The following is a 16,858-nucleotide window of genomic DNA, read 5'->3' as shown; positions in this document are numbered from 1 at the left end:
CCTAATTGCTCCATTAGCAGAGACGAAGCAAAATAAGCTGCAACAATGGATGTATGGAGGATTCTTACCCATCACGCTTTCTGCTGCTACTCATTGTGTGTAAACAGAGGGAATTGCCACCCTCATATCTAGTTTGACTTTCAGTATCATTAATATAGAGTATTTATTTTCTGATGAATTGGTTGTACCCATTGTGACACCAACAAAAGTGCTTTTTATAAGGAGGTGTGCAGCTGCAAGGATAGTAGATCTACTCTAAAGTTGAAAATCATAAGACGGTGCCTGAGAATTATGCGACAGCTTTTGAAAACACATCAAAATAATGTGATTCAGCTTTGCTCTACAGCCATGAAGACCAAAGACTAAAAGAAAGAAATGAAATGACATTTTACAGGATTGTAATTTAAAGCAGGCTTAGGGGGTCTTTTTCCTAACAAGGGCCATTAAGCCACATTAAAATCAATTGGGGGCCACACAGTCAGTCAGGGCCTGGCTGGCTTTGATGTACACCATTGACAGGGTCAGCTGGTTCATTTTGCATCTTCAAAGCTCTCCTCAGGCTTTCACTGCCCTCCCTCCCTATCATCACATCCACCTTGTTCCCTCTCTCTCCTTCCCACCTCAAGCAGGACTCGGGGCAATCCAGGCATTTGAACGAGCAAATTGGGCTGGCTGACATTGGACCAACCCACATTTTCAAAGGCATTTCCATCCTCCCACCCAGCCTTTTATTTGGATTTCAGTCATGGAGGGGGAGTACACATGGTTGGGTGTTGTTACCCATTGGAGAGGTGAGTGTCTTTAAGCAGTGGTGACCAATATGCCCTCCTCTAGCCAAGCCTTTCCAGGTTGAAAGGTTGGTGGGGGAGGGAGCCAACATTGGCTTCTCCAAGAAGAGTTCGAATTTGATATCCCGCTTTATCACTACCCGAAGTGGCTAACAATCTCCTTTCCCTTCCTCCCCTACAACAAACACTCTGTGAGGTGAGTGAGGCTGAGAGACTTCAAGAAGTGTGACTAGCCCAAGGTCACCCAGCAGCTGCATGTGGAGGAGCGGAGACATGAACCCACTTCACCAGATAACAAGACTACTGCTCTTAAGCCCTACACCACACTGGCTCTCAAAGAACACACGGAGCATGTTTAGACAACAGGAACCAACACACCCTCCCCCCACCCAGCCTTCCTATGGGTTGAGGCTGGATGAGCAGACGAAGCATGTGGTGTGACATTGGGTTCTGCTGAACACCAAAAGCCAAATGGAATTAGCTGGATAGGACCCATGCAGAACCAGCTCCGCTATTGGGCAGACTGAGGAGTTTGCCTCAGTTGGCAGAAGCCCTCATGTGGCAGCTCTGCCTGTCTTGCCACCTTTCACCTGAAATTGGTGCCAAAGCCAGACCATTTCTCCACCAGTAGCAGAGGTGGCAGGGTGGGCAGAAAAGGTGGCAGTAGCAGCAAGTACAGTGGTACCTCAGGTTACATACGCTTCAGGTTACAGACTCCGCTAACCCAGAAATAGTGCTTCATGTTAAGAACTTTGCTTCAGGATGAGAACAGAAATCGTGCTCCGGCGGCGCGGCAGCAGCAGGAGGCCCCATTAGCTAAAGTGGTGCTTCAGGTTAAGAACAGTTTCAGGTTAAGAACGGAGCTCCGGAATGAATTAAGTACTTAACCTGAGGTACCACTGTATGGGGGCAAATATGGAAGTATGGTGGCAAGTATGGAAAAGGTGGTGGCGGCAGCAGGACAAGGCAAGGCTCCAATTCGGGCCCCTGGGTTATAGGTTCACCACCCTTAGCCTAAAATCTCTATTGCGGAGAACCGAATCTGGTCAGCAGACTGAATCCTTGTCTCCCCTACCCACTAAAAAAAAATTCCTTCCAGTAGCACCTTAGAGACCAACTAAGTTTGTTATTGGTATGAGCTTTCGTGTGCATGCACACTTCTTCAGATATGTGTGCATGCACACAAAAGCTCATACCAATAACAAACTTAGTTGGTCTCTAAGATGATACTGGAAGGAATTTTTTTTACTTTGTTTCGACTATGGCAGACCAACACAGCTACCTACCTGTAATTCCCCTACCCACTGTGGGCCATGCTTGACAGGTGGGCAGAGTCACCCACCTGTAAATCACCAAAGATCATTGTCATGTCAGGCAACTCATTTTTGTCCACACAATTTGCGATCGAACTGTGCAGGCAAAGCTACAGCCCATGAAGTTAAGTGCTGTGCATGGGACTTTGCAGACTCCAGCCATCAGCCGATCATCAAATCTTGCATAGTCCCATGAACAGCACTCTGCAAGTGCCAAGGACCAGCTGGTCATTGCATTTCGCAAAGGCCCATTCACAGTGCTCCTCAGCACCCAGCAGTTATAGAGCTGTACAGAATCACCGCTAGGGCACCTCCACAAGGCAGTCAGTTCCACCATTCTGCTGCCCCAGATCAGTCCTAATTCTTTTCTGCTGTTATTGTTGGCCAGTGTGGTTTTCACTCAATTTTAGACACATTGAATTTATTCCGCTCTGGCTTCAATGTGCGACAATAACATGTGACTGAATCTCTGTACCTTCCCCCTAAAATAAACAAACTGTAGATGACTAGTCCAATATGATAATAATCAGTATGGCGTGTGTCTGGGCTTTGAGCATTTGTTTTCCATGTGCATTTCCTTTAAATGTCAAATATCACATTTCTTGTAAAAAAAAGAATGCTATTTCCCAGCCTTGGGATTCCCATGGTATTGTTGCCTAATTCCTCATCCCGGAAGACACAAATAGGTATAGGTTCAGCAAGCAGCTAAGTTGCTTTTAATGCTCAGTGATGGGTCACGTGTTGGGACTGAGCATTTGGTAGTGTACACATTACTGTTTACTCCAGCTCCAGTGCATTCCCACTGCTGGTGTCTGAGGCCAAGTGCACATGCTGTTAGCCACAATCCATATCTATCTTGCAATTTTCTGAGAAATGTTGAAGTTTGATGTGTTTTCTTTCAAAGCAGCATCCATCCAGTTTGAAAATGCAAGCTATGATTAAGCTGGGGTTTATACATTTCAGACAGCTGTTGCACATGTGCAGATGATGGCTTCATTGAATAGAAGTTCAGGGTGGTCAATTCAGGTGTAAAGAAACAAGTCATGTGAGAACACGATGCTGGACTAGATGGGCCATTGGCTTGAACCAGTATTAGGTTAGATCAAGGGTTGGGAAGCCTTTGGTCCTCCAGATATGTGACTCTCCAACTCCCATCAGCTCCAGCCAGCATGGCCAATGGTCAGGGATGATGGGAGCTGTAGTTTAACAATATCTGGAGTGGCATAGCTTCCCCAGCTCTGGACTCAGAAGATCAATATTCTGAGTCAGTACATGGCAGTTCTGCATATTCATTTCATATGGGAGGTCCTGCTATCAATCTGGTCAGGGCTATTCTCTTTTGGAAATGAAGGTGCTTCAGATATCTGCTGTTCAACAACAGCTAAAACAGTTCCAGTCTCAATGACAGTAACTCCATTACCTCACACTTCAGAATGTTTCTGCTACAGTTGAGGTCAAATGGCTACTTTTTCAAGGGAAGCCTTTAAGAATTAAAAATGGTTTGACAGTTCTTCCTTTCCCACTGCATATCCATGAGGCTGATGTCTGTTTTCCCTAAAAAAAGGGCTTCTGCAAGGGCCAGTTCAGAGAGACAGAGACAGAGAGAGTTCTTTGCTTCTCTGCAATATGTATATGGGAACCGATATCTAAATGTACTAACTCCCTTAAGTCATATAATTCATTTATACATGGGCCCTAAGCAGGCCATTTTAAATGGAAAGGGTTGCCTTAATGGTTCGATGCTCTCCATTTCTCGCATGTTTTCAGCATAACTAATTTCTGCTCCAACTCCTGCTTGTCTCCATAGTGAATGCAATCAGAGAGATATTTATCGTGGGGGGAGAGGAATGATCCATTACGTAGATTAAGTCCCCACTCCCCATTGACCACTGCCTCTGTGGATCACAGCCAAGGGATAAAGCCACAGGAATCTCCTATTTGTTTGTTTACCAGAAGCCAGATAAATTGCACACATGCACATGCAGCCTCGCTTTATGGGCCAATATCCACACATGTGTGAAACAAAGAGCCATAAATATGTCAGCGGTGTGGGGCTCCCAGCCCCTCTTTTTCACAGAAGGTAGTGAACATCTCCCGAAACATGCAGAAGTTTCCCATTCTTCTTCCTTCCTGATTGGTGAAGCAGTGATTGAGTAGCCTTCGTGTCAAAATCCATTACAGTCATTTGCTATGCTGACTGTGTAATTTTGGCACTATCTCTTTATGCTTGTAAGAACATCTTTTTGTAATTTCCGTGCTTTCGGTTGCCTGAAGATTTGGACTGAGTGACATTGGCAGGGTCTTAGTCTTAGACTCTAAGAATTCCCACCTTCCTCCTTTGGCCCTACTACCGACTCCTTGGAAATTGGACCCACGAATCGCACAAAAGAGAAGCAGCAGCTATTCACTCAGCTGACAGTAGAACAGGCTGACAGTCTGCTCCTGTGATCACTGAAATAGTCGTGCATGGGATGGGGTGAAAGAGCTCCTGCCTTGCATAAGGAGACTAATACTTTAAAATACCCAAAAACTAGTATCCAATTCAGCAGATAGCAGCATTGCTGAGTCAATGTTCCTTTGTCCAGCTCAATGGACCCAGTGCTAAAGGTTTTGCAGTAAGAAGCAACATTCTGCACTGCCTCACCTGTTTCCTCAAGAATAAGCTCTCAGATGCATATTCCCCCCCTATATTTGCCTTCCAATCTGGTGCTCTGGCGATTGTCTGCAGGGTCATCCCAGAGCACTGAAGGGAAGTGCTCTGGCGCAACCCTGCTGATGATCACCAGAGTGCTGGACTGGAAGGACCCACGCCAGAGCACTGGACCAAAACACCAGGACAATCTGGGATCCAAACAGAAGCTTATGTGATCTGTGATGTCCCACTTAAAATCAGACACTTGCGGTGTATGCTGTTGTGCCTAGGGGACTGTGCCTCCTTCATTCACAAGCAAAGTCTCAGCCAATCCATGAGGGTCTTACAAAGTGAAAGATCTCCCTCCCCTCCCAGGTGGTTCTGCAGTTTCAGGAGGGTTGAAAGCTACCTGGTCCCAAGGTGGAGTCACTCAGTCATCCACCTGACTGCCAGGCTCTCTCCTGGCTGAGGTTCTGCACAGGCTTCATTCTCTTGACAGTGATGGGTTGGTTGGGGTGGACACAAAAGGGAGAAAGTGCTTCGCTCATTCAGCTTCCATACAGGCTTCCTTCTCTTGGTGTTAGCAGTGGGATAATGATACTCACAGCACCAGGAGAATTAAGACTTCAGGTTTTTGTCCCATCCCCCTGATGCTTCTCGCCTTCCTCCAGTATACCATGGTGGAGTGGGTAAGTTTAATTCTAGAGAGCCAGTGTGGTGTAGTGGTTAAGAGCGGTAGACTCCTAATCTGGTGAACCGGGTTCGCGTCTCCGCTCCTCCACATGCAGCTGCTGGGTCACCTTGGGCCAGTCACACTTCTCTGAAGTCTCTCAGCCCCACTCACCTCACAGAGTGTTTGTTGTGGGGGAGGAAGCGAAAGGAGATTGTTAGCCGCTTTGAGACTCCTTCGGGTAGTGATAAAGCGGGATATCAAATCCAAACTCTTCTTCTTTCTCTCCCCATAAAAGTCTCATCTCTAAAATAGCTATGGCCATTTCATGGGAAGTTCTCAGCCCTGCTCACTCTACCCTTGCTGTCTTGAGGTTGCTCAGGCTGCCCCATCACTGCTTTTTCACATCACCAAAATGCATATGAACTAACTTCACTTCTAGCTTGATCCTCAATGTAAAGCTGATTCCTGAAAACATATCTGCATGGAAGATGGGCAAAGACTGAGGCACAAAGCATCTCCCTCCACTTGTGGGAAGGGACATAGCTCAGCGAGAGAGCATTTGCCTTTGCATGCAGAAGGTTCCAGGTTCAATCTCCAGAATCTTCAAGTAGGGCAGGGAGAGATCCTGACTGAAATCTGGCTGCCAGTTAGTGGACCCAATTCTGAGCTAGATGGACCAGTAGTCAGACTCAGTATATGTTAGCTTCCTATGTGCTGCCAAGCACAATATCCATGTTACTTATAGACTGCCAAGCACTGGAACAGTACTTGAATTATAGGGATGGGAGTGGGGAGAGATATCCCCATTTCTTTGGGGCTTGCTTCATAAACTCCTGTTTTTAGAAAGCTGCATGTCAGGGAACTGACATCGGAGCCAGAGGTGGAGGCTAGGCTCTCAAGCGATGCTGGAGAAGGGCCCAGCAGGGGGAGAGGCGGCTCACCAGCTGGGGAAAGAAATCAGCGTAACACCAGGGATAAAGGGGGGCAGATGGGGGAATCGGCGAGGGGGCTCCAGGACTCCTCGCTGGAGATCAGCGAGGAGAGCACGGATCCTCCGCTACCCACGCCCTCCCTGCGCAGAAGGCTTCCGCGCAGGGAGAGTAGGAGGAGACTTGGAGTCAAACAACTTTTATGCTGGAAAAGGTTTAAGAAACGCCCACTGACGGATTCTGCTAGCGACTGAACAGCCACGAAGTGCAGGGCTGTCCAGACAGAAAAGGTTTAACAAGGCAACCTAGCCAGGAGTTGCACCAACTTGCGCACGAGCAACCCCTACATTTATTACACTGGATGACTGGCAAAAATTGGCAGGGGGCGGGCACAAGGTAAAGCCTCTGGACCCTGTACTTTTTGTACTGGACCAAAGTAGCAATACTGATGATCTAGCTAAATGAGTCACTTGGTTTTGTCTTGCTGTGCTCTTTTCTTTTTCACAAGACACAGATGTTGAGACTGTGACCTGCAATGGAAAAGCAGCTAAAAATCACTGCCCGCCCTGCACAAGCTACTTGCCTCCCTTCATCTAAAATAATGGGTCCCCTGGTATTTTTGTCGCTTCGTGGAAAACAGCTTCACATCAAAAGATGGGGCTGAAGGGAAAGGGTTAAAGGAAACTTCACGCCCCACACCAATCTTCCACTGCAGATTGCAGCCTTTGCAAAAAGGGTTTTTGTAGGAGATAAAACAAGAAAGAGAAAATATTAGGGTGGTGGTTGAGGAGAGATTACATGCAACTGAGCATCCTATGTGGTTTGACCCTGGTGCGTCTGGGTTTCTTCAGAGCGAGCTTCATGCGACTGCCTTCCTCCATAAAAGGACTGTTTGGAAGGAGTCCTCTGCTTTTCTTAAAAGCTTTAACCACACTCTGCCACACATGTTCAAGTTCTGAAAACAGAACACAAACTCCCGATGCTTGGGCAATGGATATATTTCTTCGGCTTTGATCTCTATGCATCTAAATTTTCTGGAGTTGTTTTCAAAAGCACTTGTCCTTTGTCTCTCCTTACCCATTTGTCAAACATAATTTCAGCTCAAGGCGTGGGCCATGGACAACTAGATTTTGGGGTAATGTTCTTTTTTTTAAAAAAAAAAATCCTATTCATATTACTTGTTTGTCATGAGTTTGGTAGTGAAACTGTTCTCCATTCTTCCACATATGGGATGTGAAGTAGCCACTCTGAAGTTGGAGACATTCGGTCTACTTCTTTGGACTGTCCTAGACCTCAAAAAAGCACTTCAAAAATGTGTGGTAAATAAGATTCAGACTTCAGAGTGTCTAGTTGCACTGGACAACACAAACAGGACTAAAACAGTTCATTATGCAATTTCCATCCTAGATAAATCTGGCAGGTGCCTTCTCTTTGCACTCCTAATTGAAAATGCTAATTGTTCAATTACCTTTGTGCATAATTTGTGTTGTGTTTATTTTAGAATGCAACCTCTCAAAATTTACATGTTTTTGAGGTCTAAAATATGGCCCTGGGCACAGCAAATCATATAATGTTTTTAAATTAATTTATCTTAGCATTTTAAAAAAGAAATAACAAAATCTAAACCAACAGCATCAACACCAAACAAACATAAATTGTGACAGAAGGATCAGCCAAGATATTGAAAGCCGCTGTCGTGAAGCGGCCATTTTGTCTGTCCCAGCCTCTATCTCAATGAGGCCCTCAGTGAGACTTCAGTTCTATTTTCTAATAATGCTTTTGTGGGCTGGGAACGGATTGTTATCTTTGAAGTCTCACAAAGGATGGCATTTTAATTGGCACCACACTCACCACAATGTAGCACGCATGTTTCTCATTTGCCTGCTGTCTTAAATCAGCTCCTATTGATAACTGAAGCATAAGGGACAAGTTGTAAAAGAAGCTGCGTTGTAGTTTTAGTCTGTCGATTTTATTCAAACAATGGTCCTCAGGTCAGTTCCGCTCTCTGAAAAAGATGAAGACTTCATGATGGGTCATTATGAAATGATTAGGTGAGAAATTTTGTGGTAGGTTTCCCACCCACCCCTCAGACAGGAAGCAGAAATTTCTGAACCAAACCTTCCTCAGTTTGATTGGGAAAGAGTTAGACAAGCTGGAGACAGTCAAGAGCCTTTAAGAGAGTTGAAAGCTGTTACCAGGGTAATTTTGTTCTGTCCACATTTTTAAGTGAACCAACCCAATTTATACCTCCAGATTAATGAATGGAACAGGACCATAGCTCAATGGTAGAACATTCGCTTTGCATGTAAAAGGTACCAGGTTCAATGTCTGGCACCTCAAGGAAGGGTTGGAATGGTGCAACTAGGGTTGGACCTCAGGTGAGAAGTCCAGGGTCCCACAGGGCATGGGACACCCGCCCCCCAATGGTCACCTGGAGAGCAGCAGGTAACTGGGGCAGTGGCAGACAGGCCTAGCAACATCATACGGTCAAAAACAGGCATGAAAGTGCCCAGCAGGTCACGCAAACATCCTTTTGGAGATGGCTCAGTGATAGAGCACATGTTTTGCATGTGAAAGGTTTCAGGTTCAATCCCTGTCATCTCCAGGTAAAGCTGGGAGCATCTCATGTCTCAAGCCCAGAAAGCCATTGCCAGGCTGTGTAGATCATACTGAGGTTGATGGGGACGCAGGTGGCACTGTGGTCTAAACCACTGAACCTTGCTGATTGGAAGGTCAGCATTTCGAATCTGCATCACAGGGTGAGCTCCCATTGCTCTGTCCCAGCTTTTGCCAACCTAGCAGTTCAAAAGCATACCAGTGCAAGTAGATAAATAGGTACTGCTGCAGCGGGAAGGTAAACAGTGTTTCTGTGTGCTCTGGTTTCTGTCACAGTGTTCTGTTGCGCCAAAAGTTGTTTAGTCACACATGAGATGGCAAGCTGTCTGTGGATGAACGCCGGCTTCCTTGGCCTGAAAGCAAGCTGAGCGCCGCACCCATCGTCGCCTTTGATTGGACTTAACCATCCAGGGGTCATTTACCTTTACCTTAATATCTGTAATATTGTAATATCTGTAATATTGTAATATTGACAATATTCTCAAGGAAAAAACATTTCCCATTTTATTCCTATGGCCCTAATGGCACTATGATGTGACTTCAGAATTTTAAAGTGCAGATGCTCTGTGTACTTGTTTCTTTTTTAACCCATGTATTACCTGTGCAAAGGATATAGCCAAAACAACAATGCCTTCCTGAACCTGCAGAAAGACAAACTGTAATCTGACTGTTAAAGGTGACAATTTTAACAATAGCAGGAATGCAGATATTGACCCCGCCTCCCCTGCTGCTAATCATTATCATTTTATGGGAAAGATTTAACCTGCCTGTACATTCCACATTCCATGCCTCTTGTGTTTCTTAGAGTTCCAAAAGCTTGAGCTGCCTCCTGTCAAAACCCTCCGGACTTTGATCCAATCTTCTGCATAATGACAAGGTGGGCGGTAAAACAGAAAAGACCTACCCACCCCCCAAAAAGTACAGCAAACACATGGAGGTGACTTCTCTGATTGCACATTTAATGTAAGACACTCACCCCATCAGCTCAGTTTGATCATTTAATTGAAGCAACTTTCCTCCACCAAAAACAGGAATCTCACCATAAGAATTTATAGCTAACTTGAAGTGCAGTAATTGGAGAAACTGAGTATGGAACTCATTTCTTCAGGAGCTGAGAATGACCATGGATTTTACCATCCATTAAATTTAACTACTCCAAATAAAAAGTTAAAAATATCCACAATCCCAAACCTCTAACACATAATTTGCAAGTGAAGAAGAAAAAGTATGTCTTTGTGTATTTTACACAATATCTTTGAAGCTCCTGAGACACCATGGTGATAACTGTGGGTAAAATGCTAAGACAAAACCATAGATTCTTCTTTGACATCAGCCCCAAACAAAAAAACAGCTCATCAAGTGATAAGGTTTTCCGCCATGAATTTGCTTGGCTGTCTGTATTGATAAAGACATTACAGTTGTACCTTGGGTTACATATGCTTCAGCTTACATACACTTCAGGTTACAGACTCCGCTAACCCAAAAATAGTACCTTGGGTTAAGAACTTTGCTTCAGGATGAGAACAGAAATCGTGCTCCGGCGGCACAGCAGCAGCAGGAGGCCCCATTAGCTAAAGTGGTGCTTCAGGTTAAGAACAGTTTCAGGTTAAGAATGGACCTCTGGAACGAATTAAGTACTTAACCTGAGGTACCACTGTACTTGACACACACTATTGAATCTGCAGGGTGATCAAAGGCAAACCCCTGGCCCCTTGGCACCATGCTTCATGTCTGAGCAGAGCCTATAACACATTCAGTTATATATGCATATTAGTACTGAACACACATTCAGTAACTCCACCTGCTGCAATATTCCTGATTGTGTAGACGCTGCACTGCAGAGCAAGCCGATGCACACTCAACTTGCACATCTGTAGTACATCAAGGATAGAATGTCTCCCCTGTGTTCTTTGATCACACAAGAAGGTTTGTCTGAATTGTCCTATTGTGGTGAAGAGATCCAAGAATGCCAGGCCCCTTCTAATCAGCTTACCTTTAACCAGAAAGGGGGTAGAACAAATCACTGGCATGAACAAAAGTCAAAACTGGTGGGTGGATGAGTTGGTTTCCCAACAGGATTCAACAAAAAATGGCTATCTAGCTTAGCATCCCTTCTTTCAAAGTAGCCAAGCACATACCTTTGGAAAGCAGGACATGAAGGCAATAGCCCACAATCGGTATTCAGAGTCATAATGGGTAGATCCATGCCATAAATTTAAAGCACACCCAATGCACATTTAAAGCACATCTTCCACATAGAATCCTGGGAATGGTAGTTCCCCCCCTCACAGAGCTACAATACTTTCTGTCCAGGAGGATCCAGTTGACCAGCCAGTCAAAAGTCATATGGTCCTTTGATGAGAAGCTGACACCTGCAGTTCAGTGACTCACCACACGGGGCAGCTGCTCACAGATTGCAGCACCAATGGGTCCTTCCCAGTTCGTTAGAGGAAGTACAGTACAGTGGGAAGATGGTTGACATGTACAACTGGCTCTTTGACATACACTGTCTATGGTATTTGTTCTTTGCATAGCATTTTCATGTCTTTCTTAATGTTGTAAACTGTTTCAAGGACTTGTAATGCTGCGCAGTACAGAAATCAAATCAAATCAATAGAAATTAAATCAAATGTATTTCTTCTGCGCTCACTGCTAAAGCTCATTTTCCTCCCTGCTGATGATTACAATCAATTGTACCCTTTAAATGTAGTCACTATAGGATAGTTTATCATGTGAGACACATATGCTAAACAAATACTTCATTTGAATATAAGATCTGTTATTTAACACACCAGGATGAAACACTGAAAACATGGCTTTGAGCTGCCCTACTACATAAGGTATATCACCCTGTGGAGGTACATTCGGATGACATATGTGCCATGGTTTAAAACTGACATGTTAAAGTTAGCTTGTGGTGATGTAAGGCTGGCTTACATGTGATGCTTACCACATGGAGGCTGATTTAAAATCACTTCATGTGGCCACATAGTAAGCCACACTTGATGGCTTTATTGTATTTAGTTAGATATGATATCTTAATCATTATGTAGAAACAAACCCCATCAGCTGCATACACATGACATTTTATTAGAGAATCAATGGAGACTGAGTACTTTCCCCCCCTATTCAGTCCATGAATAATCTAGATTTTTTTGTCTCGGTTAAGAGCTTCTTGAGAAGCTGGTTTCATTGTGAAACCAAAATCTCATTGCAGATTGATTCTGCATTACCCTACAGAGTGTTCATTTTAAAACAGATTAACACAGATGGAGGCAGGCCCAGTTTCTCAATGATGTTGTGGGTGAGCCTTTACCAAGATCACAATCCCTGCCTCCATCTTCATCCACTTGGGACATGCACAGGGAGAAAAAGAAAGAAAGAATAATATAATCAAGGGCAGGGTTTTCAAAAATGCATCAAGTAACCAAAACCACCATCCAACAGGATCTAGATCTAGAATCAATCTAGACTGAAACCAACATGTTGAGGGCAAGGATGAACAATTCCAAAATGAAGAAAAACTATATATAATTTTCTGCTACAGATGTCCTAGTGTGTATGCAACCTAAGCGTCACGTAGAAGGCTGTTCAGTCATCCAAAAGCCTATCCAGGAATTGCCTTAGCTGCATGGAATGAACATTGCATGTATGGAAGAAATTTTCCACTTACATAAGTAGAGGATCCCACCCTACCAAGGAAGAAATTTGGGCCTATAGGTCCACCTTCTGAATGCCTAAGGCAGCACTCTGTGCAAATGCCATTGCACAGAGAACATCTTCTATAAGACATATACACGTGTGCATTCAGATCAGTAGGATAGGATGAACAAACATCCATTCTGTGTGACATCCAGTATCGATGAAGGTGTGCATTGCTATTCATTTTTCAGTGTCAATGACAATGAGTATTCTAATACTTCAACCAATGCATACAAGTATCCCTAGGTCAGGACTCAAGATAAATAATTGGCATGGTTATCTGATTACACACTAAAACATCAGTTAAAAACTAATTCTACCAAGATATCCATTATTATTATTTTTTTTTATAGCAATTTATTGGGTTCTACAATAAAAATAAACATAATAAACAATATAACATTTATCTTAACATATTTTCACATTTTCTTTGGACTTCCTCACATCTCCCGCTCCCACTTTCATCGTTGTAACATTTTGTCAGCAATTTATCATCTTATTTAAATTCTTATATCCCTTCTATATTTCATAATCTTATAATTCTCGGAAGGAGCTAAATTTTCACAGTCTTACTTATTTTCTTAAAAACTTCTAAATTTAGTGGTGCTCAGTTATTTTAATCTAGCATCTTATTTAGCATTCACTCAAATTACAATACTTTTGTAAATAGTTCTTAAATTTCTTCCAGTCCTCCTCAATCCTCTCTTCTCCCAGGTCACGGATTCTGCCGGTCATTTCAGCCAGTTCCATGTAGTCTATCAGTTGTATCTGCCATTCTTCCAGTGTGGGTAAATCTTGAGTTTTCCAATGTTTGGCGAGAAGTATCCTTGCTGCTGTTGTTGCATACATAAAAAATGTCTGGTCCTTCTTTGCCACCCCTTGGCCGACAATACCCAAAAGGAAAGCCTCTGGTTTCTTAGTGAAGGTATATTTAAATACCTTTTTCAATTCATTATAAATCATTTCCCAGAACGCCTTCACTTTAGGGCAAGTCCACCAGAGGTGGAAGAACGTTCCCTCACACTCTCTACATTTCCAACACTTATTATCAGACAGGTGGTAAATTTTGGCAAGTTTGACTGGGGTCATATACCATCTATAAATCATTTTCATTACATTTTCTTTCAGAGCGTTACATGCAGTAAATTTCAATCCATTACTCCACAACCTCTCCCAGTCCTCAAACATGATATTATGCCCAATGTCCTGTGCCCACCTTATCATAGCCGATTTAACCATTTCATCTTGTGTATTCCATTTCAACAGCAAGTTATACATCCTTGAGAGTACCTTAATCTTTGGTTCTAGCAATTCTGTTTCCAATTTCGACTTCTCCACCTGGAACCCTAGTTTCTTATCATTTTTAAAAACTTCTTTAATCTGAGCGTAATGTAACCAATCTCGCACTTTGTCTTTCATTTTCTCCAAACTCTGCAATTTCCAATTGTCTCCATCCTTTTCTAGTATTTCCCAATATTTTGGCCATTTAGCCTCCATATTGGGTCTTTTTCGGGCCTTGGCTTCCAAAGGTGAAAGCCACCTTGGTGTTTTATTTTCCAGCAAGTCTTTATATTTTGTCCAGACATTAAACAATGATTTTCTGACAATATGGTTCTTAAAGGCCTTATTTGCTTTAACCTTGTCATACCATAAATATGCATGCCATCCAAAGGCATTGTTAAACCCTTCCAAATCTAACACATCAGTGTCTTCAAGAAGTAGCCAGTCTTTTAGCCAGCAAAACGCTGCGGCTTCATAATACAACTTTAAGTCTGGCAGGGCAAAGCCCCCTCTTTGTTTTGCATCGGTTAATATCTTAAACTTAATTCTGGGCTTTTTGCCCTGCCAGACAAACTTAGAAATGTCTCTCTGCCACTTCTGAAAGCACTCCGTTTTGTCCAAAACCTGAAGTGTTTGAAATAAAAACAACATCCTTGGCAATACATTCATCTTGATTGCAGCAATTCGGCCTAACAAAGAAAGTTTCAATTTTGACCAACTATCTAAGTCTCTCTTGATTTCTGTCCATCATTTTTCATAATTGTCCTTAAATAGACTTAGATTTTTTACTGTTATGTTTACCCCTAGGTATTTTACTTTTTTAACCACATTAAGTTCCGTCTCATTCTGAAACCGTTCTGACTCTGTATCAGTCAAATTTTTCCCCAAAACCTTAGTTTTCTGTTTATTTAGTTTAAATCCAGCCACCCGACCAAAATCATTAATCAATTGTAATACTCTTTTCGTACTAGGCTCTGGCTTCTGCAAGGTCAAAACCAGGTCATCTGCGAAAGCTTTTAATTTATATTGTTTCTGACCGACCTGAATTCCTTCCACCAACCGATCCCCTCTAATCATGTTCAATAGCACTTCCAGAACCGAAATAAATAACAAAGGGGAAATAGGGCAACCTTGTCGTGTCCCTTTTTCAATTTTAAACTCTTCTGTAACCACATTATTAACTATCAGTTTAGCTTTCTGTTCTGAATATATCGCCTCAATCCCATTCTCAAAACCCCGTCCCACTCCCATCTCTTCTAAATTTCCCATCATAAATTTCCAGGAGATATTGTCAAAGGCCTTCTCCGCGTCTATAAAAATTAAAACTGCTTTTGTATTTATATCTGTTTGCAAAAGTTCCAAAATGTCAATAATGTTCCTTGTATTAGCAAACAGATGTCTACCTGGGAGAAAGCCGGCCTGGTCCTTGTGAATTACTTCATTTAAAACTTTTTTAAATCTATTTGCCAAAATGTCTGCAAATATTTTGTAATCCACATTTAAAAGAGAGATGGGACGGTAGTTCTTAAGTTGTGTCTTTTCAGCTTCCGACTTTGGTATTAATGTGATGAACGCTTCCTTCCACGACTCCGGTGCCCTCTTCCCCTCCATAATTTCATTGCTGACCTCCATCAAAGGTTGTATCAAATAGTCTTTTAATGTCTTATAGTACTTGGAGGTCAGCCCATCTGGTCCTGGGGATTTGCCAAGTTGCATGTTCTGGATGGCTTGTTCGATCTCCTGTCGTGTTATTTTAGAATTCAGGATTGTCCTGTTTTCTTGTGACAATTTAGATAGTCCGTTTTTTGCCAAAAATTGTTTAATCTCTACATCGTCTTGCGGCCCTTGGGTGTATAATTTTTTGAAGTATCTCTGGAAACACTTTCTAATATCCACTGGATTCTGGATGTTTTTTCCGTCAACCTCTAAGTTTGTAACAGTATTTAATCTTTGTCTTCTCTTCAACTGCCAAGCTAGCAGTTTTCCACATTTATTCGCCGACTCAAACGTTTTTTGTTTCATTAATTTAACCTTCCATTCAATTTCCTGATTTATCAATTTAGAATATTGTGTTTGATAAAGTTTAATTTCTCTCAGAGTTGGCTGTGACTTCGGATTCACTCTTAATTTCTTCTCTAATTCTTTTATTTTATCCAAGATCTTATCTTTTTTCTCACTTTGTATTCTTTTCTTTACTGCATTCTGTTGTATCAAGAATCCCCTCATTACAGCTTTGCTTGCGTCCCAGATTATTCTTTTTTCCACCATATTATTCATGTTTATCTCAAAGTAATCCTTCAAAACTTTTTGGGCCTTCTTAGTAATTTCCTGATCTCTAAACAAATTGTCATTCATCTTCCATCTAAAGGATCCAGTTGGTAATAGTATCATATCCATCTTTACTGCATTATGGTCGGAACAGGTCTTTGGGCAGATTTCCACTTTTCTGACCTTAGGTGCCAGGCCTCTAGAAATCCATATTTGGTCGATTCTTGTCCAGGTCAGTTGGGCTTCAGAAAAGAATGTTCCCTCTCTTCCTAGTGGGTTCTTTGTCCTCCAGATGTCAATCAAATCCATATTGTCTGTCATTTCAAAAAAGGTTTTAGGTAGTCTGCCGTCTTTTGTGACATTTTGACTTTGTGACTTGTCCATGTTAGTTGATACGACCCCATTCATATCTCCCATCATTATGATGTTGTTGTAGTCCAGATAATCCAGCATTGTGTCCTGCAGCTTCTTGTAAAATTCCGATTTCCCTTCGTTAGGTGCATAGATTCCTAATATCAACAATTTCTCTCCTTGATGTTGTATCTCAATTGCCAAAATTCTTCCATGTTCATCTTTAAATAAGAATTTAGGTGACAGGCTCTCTTTCGCATATATCACCACGCCTCTCTTCTTAACTTTGTCCGACGATATAAATT

The sequence above is a fragment of the Podarcis pityusensis genome (assembly GCF_964106645.2).
Source record: "Podarcis pityusensis genome assembly, chromosome: 9".
In the NCBI taxonomy this organism is placed as follows: Eukaryota; Metazoa; Chordata; class Lepidosauria; order Squamata; family Lacertidae; genus Podarcis; species Podarcis pityusensis.
Note: the sequence above shows the minus strand (reverse complement) of the source record.